The sequence below is a fragment of the Amblyomma americanum genome, chromosome 8 (genome assembly GCF_052857255.1).
Source record: "Amblyomma americanum isolate KBUSLIRL-KWMA chromosome 8, ASM5285725v1, whole genome shotgun sequence".
NCBI classification, from domain to species: Eukaryota; Metazoa; Arthropoda; class Arachnida; order Ixodida; family Ixodidae; genus Amblyomma; species Amblyomma americanum.
Genome location: NC_135504.1, coordinates 44,810,380 through 44,820,261, shown reverse-complemented (window position 1 = coordinate 44,820,261; position 9,882 = coordinate 44,810,380). Strand labels below are relative to the sequence as shown.

Sequence of the window (9,882 nt, the reverse complement as noted above, 5' to 3'; positions counted from 1 at the left end):
ACTTAATCTCTACGACAGGCTGCATCACTGAACTGCGTCGTACCCTCTACATGTTCTACAGTGACCTTGTGCATTACGCATTACAGTGTCCCACTTGGTTTCAGGTCGGGGTGTTGTTGGTGAACTAAGTCATAGAGCGCCTCCATAGGTTACCAAGCAATCATCATCGTCAGCCTAACCACTTACACTGCTTGAAAAAGGCCTCTCCCATATCTCTCCAATTACCCCCGCCCTGTGGCGGCTGCCGAGCACGTTATACCCTCAAACTTCCTAATCTCATTCTCCCACCTCACCTTCGGTGCCCCCTCTCTTGGAATCCACCCGTTTAGTTTAAGAGGCTAACGGTTATCTTGTATTCGCATTACGTGCACTACCCATGCCCATTTCTTCTCATTGATCTCAACTAGGCTGTCATCCACTTGCATTAGTACCCTCACCCACTCTGCTCACTTTCTGTCACTTAACGTTACGCCTATCATCATCCTTTGTGTAGCTCGCTGCGCTGTCTTCAATTTAAGTTCAGCCTTTTTCGTTAGCCTCCGCGTTTCTGGCCTACAAGTTAGTGCCGGTAAAATACAGCTGTTCGCTTTCGTGGAACGATTGCATAGAGGTAGAGCATCCGCCTCACCTGCGATAGGACCGCAGTTCGGATCCCGGTGCAGGGCAATTCTCCGCCGGATAAAGGAAAGGTTTGAGTGACAAAGGAATGGAACTGAAAACCTGGGCTTGGGCTGAGTGCGGATTTTAGCGGCAAGAGACGGCAACCCATCCTCTCTCCACAACAGTGTTTGGTCACCACCTCATAAAAGAATACATCACTAAATGCCGAGTACGACATGACTGCTCCCACGAGGGCACTGTACGCTCAATGGGGAAGTCGGCCGTGTAAGTATGTCGTAAGTTATTGCTCCTGCACTCATCTGCTACACAATGAAAGTGTGGTATGGGAGGCGCAGGCATTCGGCACCTGGCCTTTTAACATACAAAAAGCATTCAGAATTCGGCCCATAATTTGGTGGCCCATCTCTACCCAGCGATTAAATAAACTATTTCCGGCGCACTGTTATTTTGACCCAGCACTCAGCACCTCCACTGTCGAAGTGTAGTGTACCCGCAACAGGAGAGAGAAATGAAATTAAAATTGGTTTCAAAGAAGGGAAATGGCGCAGTATCTGTCTCACTTATCTCGGTGGACACCCGAACTGTGCAGTAAGGGAAGGGATAAAGGAGGGAGTTGAAGAAGAAAGGAAGTAAGACGTGCCGCAGCGAAGGGCTGCGGAATAATTTCGACCACCTGGGGATCTTTAACGTGCGCTGACATCGCACAGTACACGGGCGCCCTTTGCGTTTCGCCTCCATCGAAACGCGGCCGCCGCGGCCGGGTTCGAACCCGGGTACTCCGGTTCAGTAGACGAGCGCCTTAACCACTGAGCCCCAGCGGCGGGTACAGGAGAGACCTAGCGGAATAGTAATTCCGATATGCCATTTGTAAAGCTTCAAATAACATTCCAGGCGACACACAGTACTTTTATCACATGAAGCGTGAAACTGATTAGCAAAGGTTGACCAAAAAGACGCGGGTCCCATCCCGGCCGCGTCAGTCGTATGTCAATGGGAGCACTTAAACAGCACAATAAAACCACGCAGACAGCACAGGAACACATATCTAACCACCATTCCAGGAGTTCCCGGATTCGAACCCGACCGCGGCGGGTGCGTTTTTATGGAGGAAAAACGCTAAGGCGCCCGTGTGCTGTGCGATGTCAGTGCACGTTAAAGATCCCCAGGTGGTAGAAATTATTCCGGAGCCCTCCACTACGGCACCTAACTCTTCCTTTCTTCTTTCACTCCCTCTCTTATCCCTTCCCTTACGGCGCGGTTCAGGTGTCCAACGATATATGAGACAGATACTGCGCCATTTACTTCCCCAAAAAACCAATTATTATTATTAATTATTATTATCACCATTTCAGGCTGCTAGTTGTTCGAAACAGGTTACGTCCCAGAAGGACATTGCGGGATCTGCGGAGCCTCCCCCAGGGCTACACCCCAAGAACAAACCGTGCCGGAAACGCTAGAGGCTTATGTTCTAAGCGATGTCAGCACACGATAAAGAACCCCATGTAGTAGAAATCAACCGGACCCCTTCACTATAGCGTCGTTTCATAGCCTGAGTCGCTTTCCGACGTTAAACCTCATAAACCAATCAAACCATCATTTACAAAAATGCACTCATGAGACACTGCCCTCTCTTTGTTAAGGTGCTTTAGCGGGCTAGAGGTTATGAAGCACCATGAAGTGAACAGCGCAATCTGTGACAGACACAGCAGGACGAATAACAAGACGAACACAGCGCTGCGTTCATCTTCTTCGGCTTACTACGTATGTCTCAGATTGCGCTGTTCGCTTCATAATCCTACCTTTCTGCCATGCATGGTATACCTTGATGCGCCTTGATGGCCACCTTGATGGCCACCAATGCTGTCTTCCTTGCTATATGTGACCAGACCAAGGGTTAAATTACAGCTTTCTCTGGCATCCTACTCGACGCCGCTGGAAGCATGCGAACTGCCCTGTTGGCGATGCACGGCATTCTTGCTGTATATCTGTTTTAAAGCTATTCTTTTACAGGTTTAACCCACCGCCCGAGGTCTCACTACGTTATTCAAAACAAATGGTGGAGGAACACATCGCGTAACAGAAAGTTCTAGCATACCGTACACCGTCTAGCGTAAACGCTTATCGTGGCTGCGCGACGCCAATGCCCAGGAGCACGTGGCCCCGAACAGCCTGGCACACCCGCAACTGGCCTTCGCCTGTACCGTCGGCAAAGGCCAGGTGTGAAAACGCAGCTTTTACAAAGCTCGTCATCATCATCATCAGCCAACTACGTCCGCTACACGAGCAATGCCTTTCCCATGAACCTGCAAAGAACCATGCCCTGCACCAACGGCGATCGCCTTATCTCTGCAAACTTCCTTTTATCCGCCGCCCTGTGCAAGCTTTCCCTCTCTGAATCTACACTATTACCCTAATGCACCAAAGTTTATCGTCACGTCGTATTACATGCGCTTCCCATGCGTGCTTCTTACTGATTTCATCTAGAATACGTTTACGTTGTGCTCCTTTCCTCACTAGCTATGCTTTTTGCCTGCCTCTTAATATAGCATCAGTTGTTTTTCTTTAAATAGCTTGCTGAGATGGCTCAATTAAATTCAAACCCTTTTGGTTAGCCTCTATGTTGCTGCCCCATTACTAGCACGGGTAAGATTCAACTCTTAAATGCACTCTTCTTAAGATATTATAGTGACTTACTACTCATGAGTTCGGAGTACCTGCCAAAAACACAGCACCACGTTCATATTCGCAAAGCTAATTTACGCTCGTTGTTCACTTGTACGCTTGCTACATGCCCTAAAGAGATGTATTTGCTTCTTCACCTAATGTATATTGTTCTTCCCCTCCCAAGCTTTCGAACACTGTTTTAGATTTCTTAATGTTAACCTTCGGACCCCTCTTATGCTTTACCTGTCTAGACCCTCAAAAATTTTCTGTAATTCATCTCCTGAGTTACTAAGCAGGGCAATGTCTTCCGCAAATCTGAGATTACTAAGGCCTTCTCTATTAACTTTTACTCCCAACTCCAAATCTTTCCAATTAAGGTTTTTCGAATACTTTCTGTAAACACGTGGTGAATAATAGGGAACAGATCATGTCTTCCCGCGTGACACCCTTGCTGATTGGGATTTTTTCATTTTACCTCTCCAGGGCTCTGGTCGCTGTGCAGTCTCTAAATATGTTCCCCTGTACCATAGCTACGCAATGCCTGAATTACTCCTGATGTTTCATCTAGACTTAACGCTTTATCGTGATCTATGATGATTTTAATGAGGGTTGCTTGTATTTTGCGCTTTTTTCTATCGCGGTATTGATCATGTGAACTTGGTTTATCGGTGCGATAGTATTAAATGCCTCGTCCGAAAAAAAAATGCGTAGTGATTCATAAAATTCGCAATATCCTGGTGACAAGTCGCGCCACCAGATCGGAAGTGACGCCACTTCCGGTAAAGATAGCAGCAGTTTCCAATGCTGTCGCCCTGCTAACTCAAGACGTAATTAGGGTCCCTTGTGAATTTTTTCCCAGCACCTCCTCCCAGTGCCGGCCTGGTCCTTAAGCTGACTGAAGTCTCAGGTTACTCTGATTCCCTGAACCCGTACCTTAGCAAATATCTTGAAATCAACTGGCCGTGAACTGATCGGTGTGCAGTTTTTCCAGTCCTTGACATTCCTTTGCTTATAGTTAAAAGTAATATTGCTCTTCTTTGAAGCTTTCGTTACGCTCGAGGTTGCGAAGCATTGCTATACAGAGTGTTTCTCTAGCACAATGTCACCCCCCCATCCTTGAACACCCTGCAGTCACTTGATGATCCGCTCGCATGTTTACTCTTTGCATTGCCTGTAAGGCTTTCTATGCTTCCTCTTTAATTACCGGCGGGAAATTCCCTCCCACGGCACTGCAACCTCTGTCAATAGAGTTCTGATTCCTTTGGCTACTATATAAATATACGCAGAGCTTCTCGGCTATTTTAGCAGTTATCCATGTTACTAAAGACATTTCCCTCCCTGTGTCTAAGTTCGTACATCTCGCTTTTGCTAAGCCAAATGTTTATCTTTAAAGCTTTTAGCTTTCCTTGGTCGTTTAGGCTTTTTCGATTCTCTCCATATAATTGTCAATTAAGTCGCTCGCCATCTGCCAAGGAACAAACACAAGCTAATGACATAATAGTTGATGCCAAGAAGAATAAATGGGCAGGAAGCAGCGCATGTAATAATAAGTCAGTATAAACGTAGCTCCTTGAGGTAACTGAGTGGATTTAAGAGAATGTAACCGTAGCAAGCGGCGTCAAAGAGTCAGATGGGAGGACGAAAATCTGAAGTCTGCGGAAATAAGGTGGCCGCAGTTTTCACAGAACAGGGTTAATTGGCCTTAACAGGGTTAGCAGGACAGGGTTAGCAGCCTTAGTCCTGCAGTGGGCGTAGTTAGGCTGATGATGATGTTAAAGCAGGTCTATTCTACCTATGAGGTTCGAAGCTTTCAAATTTTGTTCTGTCTTAATTAGATCTGGCGTCTCCTAGCATAGCTTTCCAGTGTGTTTTGCCCAGCTGTCATACCACCACATTTTGCTCACTCCGTGATTACACTGCTGAGATTTAAGTGCTTGTGCACTTATGACATAGTCATCCTCCTCGATTAAAGCGGATTACCTGTCCTCGAATGGCATCCTGAGCTCTTCTGCCTACCCTTTCAGAAATGACTGATGTAGTTCTTCCTCACTAATTTCGCTAATTATGTTTTCAAATGTAAGCTTATTGTATACCACACCATCCTATGGTCACTAATTCATCTTCATTACACATCACCAACTCAGTGCATGCCCCAACTTGGTTGCCGTGATTGGAGCAGACTTGCCAGCTGAGAAGATTGTAGCGGAACGAATTTATATCATGCCGCTTTGTCATCTCTTGCGCAAGGTGTCATTGTGTCTAGCTCCGTCGGAATTTCCCTGCCGCAGAGGACGCGAAACGTGAGATGGATCGTTTCCTGAAGCGCAAAGGTTACGTACGGAAGTCTCAGGTCCTAGGTCCAAGTTTTCGAACATCGACATGCATCGCCGCTTGTCGGCAATGGTTTTATCGAGCCTTTCCGTCAGCCAATTCGACTGCGGCTGATAAGCAGTCGTCTCTCGATAAGTCCTGCCGCTTACCTGAAGAACATCGTCCATCAACTCCGAAATAAACGCAGTTCCCATGAGTAATAACGTACAACAGGGCACCGTGCCGAAAGACAATCATCTGCTGCATAAAGAAATTGGCGACTTCACACTCGATATGACACAAGGGTTTAACGTCTTGGCCTTCAGCATAACGAGCGAGAGAGTGAGTGGCGACGATGATCCGCCTCTTGCGATCGGAGGACAGAATAAAAGGTCAAAGCAAGTTAATTCTTAGCTTAACGGTGCATGCATGAGCTGGGTGACTCAATTTATAGAAAGAAAGCATGCAGGCTTAAGTGGCAGGATGTTATGGCGTTGCAATTATAGACAACTTTCGACGCATCTTTGGACAGGAACGGCCGGTCTGAACCAACAGAACATCTGTCATATTTTGCCAAGCGTCCAGAAGCAGCCCAAATAACTAGAAGAGTGTTCGTCGTGGCACGCAGAAAGGATTTCCGGCCGAAAGGCTGTTGGTGCCACAAGGAGCTAAGCTGTCTTGTTGGAACTAAGGTTTTTGTACAACACGTCTGTTTTAAGGCAGAGCGACGACAGGCCTCTATAAAATTACTTAAGTACGGTGGCTGACCGTTCCTCCAGATAATCGAGAGGCCGAAACGCTGGGTCCGCTTCCCGGCCCGAAGGCGCTCGTCATAGGGGGACGGGTACAATTGGCTGGTAAACCTTGTGGTGCCAATCGCTGGTAGGAGTAATGCCAAAAGGTTTGACCCGCTTCGGCACAAAAGCACAGGGGGGGGGGGGGGGGGGGGGGGGACCTGTCATGCGAACGCCACACATCCAAAATCCGCACAGACAGTCTACTACAACGACGTGTTGGGGGTCGCGGAGCCTCAACACATGCTGGAACGAACGACGCCGTAGCGGACACGCGTCGTGCTATGATATTCAGGGAGCGCATAAAAAGTGATTGGCGCAGAGTAAGCCATCTCCAACGTACTGTACCCCTAACCTCAGAAGCCATATTTGCCACGGTGTTGGTGACAATAAGGAAGCTGTCTTTCAACTGGGACACTGGTGCGCCGTTTCGTAGAAAGTTCTCGAGGAGCGAAGCAGAACTTCAACGTATTTTATCGAAGCGCCTCCTGGCAGTATGTATCCTGTTTCATGTGCATCGGGATGAATGATTTCTCAGGGATGAAAGAAACGTCATGTCTGCGGATAACGCTACTTTACTTAGTATGTTGGCTTAGTGGCTGCAGCATTGGGTTGCTCAACCAAAGGTCTCGGGGCGGAATCCAGGCAGCGGTGGCCGTGTTTTGACGGCGGCGATATGCAAAAAACGTCCGGCTGCTGTTATATTTCAGTGCATGTTAAAGAACCACAGGTGGTCAAAGAACCCCGCTCGAAATTTATCCCCAGCATTCCACTACGCAGCCTCACATAGCTCATGTGCTGTCTGTAACGTAAAGGCCCACATACCACCGTTAACGCCAGTACATGAAAGCGAACAGAACGATATTGCAGCAACCTTCTCTAGCGGTCTCAATCAGTCATTTATTAAACAATATTCCACTTGCTTTTCACTTCGATCAATACTTCTTTACTTGTGCACAGTATGACACAACATTCAGATTATTGGCTTATTTCCCCACTGTAGATGCACCTATCGTTCGCCGTTCGAGAAAAGCTACTACTTCGTCTCTGCAGCAGGCGCCAGTTACGCCTAACCTTCGAAATTCGAAACTGCGCAAGTCGCAGCACACCGTGTAGACTGCACGCAAGCAGCTCTCGTCTCGTGTGCTGCTCTTCGTGATGCTTCATTTCCTTGCGCTTTTCCCACTTATAAATTCGCACCAACATTCCCAACTCGCAGTTCTTGAGAACCACGTCTTAAACCGCTTGCGAGTGTCTCATTGTGAAAAGAAATTATGGCGTAAGTTCCTGTTCAGGCACCCCGGCTCTCCCATCTCAGAACTGGTACCATGAAGAGTTGCGATTACTTACGCGCAAATAAAAGGTTAGAGCAGCAAGCGTGGAAGGCGACGTGCCAGCACCCATATGTTTGCTCAGTAAGAAGCGGCGATGGGTCATACAGACGTTCACAAGTCATGACGAGATAAATGTACAATTAGCTAAGGTGGCCGATTAGTACACCTCTTCTGCTCATTTGAGGAGCTTTAGCCCAAAAACTTCAAAGGCTAAAAGGGCTGAGTACGTTTTGCTGTTCGCAACTCTGCAGAGTGCTCTCAAACAGCAGAATTAAGTCAATAGGCAGTGGAAGCACAGCAAGAAAAAAAATTAGCGCTGGTTTAATTCCCTTGCGAGAAGCTTTGCTGCAGCCGATGGCCAGTACTAAACAGGGCGAAGCATGTGCGAAGCAGCGCTCGTTCTTCTGGCGTAGTAGGCTGACAACCCTGCGTTGTCATGTTTTAGCGCCATACGCAGTTGAGGACCGTCGCATTGTAGAAAACGATGACACTTCTGGACCCCGGCTGTAGCTCGTGCACCAGCAAGACGAAAGCCAGCGAGTGCCTCTTGCACGCACCAGTGATGTAGGGGACTCAGCGGGGGGTCACAGTCGGCACGAGATAGCACACGATCACCACGAGCAGCACCAATAGGGCGCCGGCGGATGTCATCAGCAGGAAGATGCCGGGCTTCCGCACCCCGGCCCGGCGTCGGATGCGCACGCTCTGTTGAGCAGCGAGCTTCGCGGGCGGGCATGGTGCCTGCAGGCGCCAAGTGAGTAGAAGTAACAGTGAGACCAGGATATGCCGGTAAGGCCTGTTCCGTGATGCTCTGCCTTCTATGTCAGTCTCTGGATGGCTAGTATTCTACGCTTGCGTATTTAAATGGCCCATCGAACAGGCCCGACATTGTCTAAGCGGAAAATTCCTGTGCTCACCTGTTGGTCAACAAAAATTTGCGACTCGACCAGAGAAAAGGCGCTGTGAATATCCTGTCCTGTGTGGTCATGCCACTCAAGCAGTCCGCTAAGCCTCATGGCCCACTTTTCGAAAAAAAACGTCAAAGGAGCTCTATGTGGTTATTCCAGGTAGGCCTTGAAGTGCATGAGCGCTCTTTCATAGACCATGTGGCCGTGCCACTATGGCAGGGCTTGGAGCGCATGGGCGCGTTCATGATCTAGAGCGGCGTGCCCGGTGGTCTTATCTATATGGGTGTTTTTTTCGTGGATAGCAGCGCGATGTCCATGTGCGTTTGATTCTCCTTCGTGGTTGCGTGGTGTAGTTTCTTTCCTCCGCAGCCAACGCTCGTAAAGCGCAAGCTTCTCAGAGCTCCGCCGAGACCATATGAGCGGCGTGGGACAACATATATCACCTACTCGGCCGCTCTTCGCTCCTCCAACAGCGCAACTCACACCGACTGTGATGGAAACCTTACCCTTACTTTCCACGCTGGGTCCATTGCGCCGGTGGCAGTTACGAGCCCTGTCTAGGCTACCGTTGCCATCTTCATTTCCTTGAGACGCCCTGCAATGCTTGTCTTGGCTAGTAAGGATATTCGCAAGCCATCTCACCTGTGGTGTGCAAGCCGGTACAAAAGAACACGGGTCACTTCTTCACCCAATGAATGAATGAAAAACTTTATTGTATTAGGGTTATTTTTCGCAGCGTAGATGGAGCCCTCAGTCCAGGGCCCCAGCGGCCTTTGCAGTCTTGCGAGCCCTGTCGATCAGCTTGAGCTGCTCTTCAGGCTTGCGCACGACCCAGAATTACAGCTCTTGAAAGTTCCAGTATAATCATGCGTGTTGATGCGGTCTGTGCTATTTGCAGCCAAGTTCCAACTAAAACAGCAATAATTAGTGTATGTGCACTTCCTGGCGTCATTCCTCGTTTATTTATAGTCTCATTCGTGAAGAGACTGTCATCACCATTGGCTATGCTGATCTAGTAGTGGTTATTTATCTACTGTAAAAAAAGCGGCGATTTGAATTAAATCCCGAGGCAAAGTATGTAAATAATGCTTATTCAATGCGTTCAACAAGCACATGGAACCAATGAACACTTGATGGGTTAGGAACATGCAATGGTCACCACAAAAAAAAATGGCATTCGTGCCAGCATCTTAAGTCCTCAACCATTAAAAAAATTGCAATACTTTCCAGTTATATGCCCCGAATGCTCGA

The 9,882-nt window shown here is 48.1% G+C and overlaps 1 long non-coding RNA gene across 1 annotated transcript; it reads right to left on the bottom strand.

The window, feature by feature from the left end:
- Positions 1-8,013: 8,013 nt before the first annotated feature.
- On the bottom strand, positions 8,014-9,274 carry LOC144100279 (uncharacterized). Its single transcript, XR_013307592.1, has 2 exons — positions 9,144-9,274; positions 8,014-8,464 (listed from the first exon to the last, which is right to left on the bottom strand). It is a non-coding gene; the product is annotated as an uncharacterized LOC144100279 (long non-coding RNA).
- Positions 9,275-9,882: the final 608 nt, after the last annotated feature.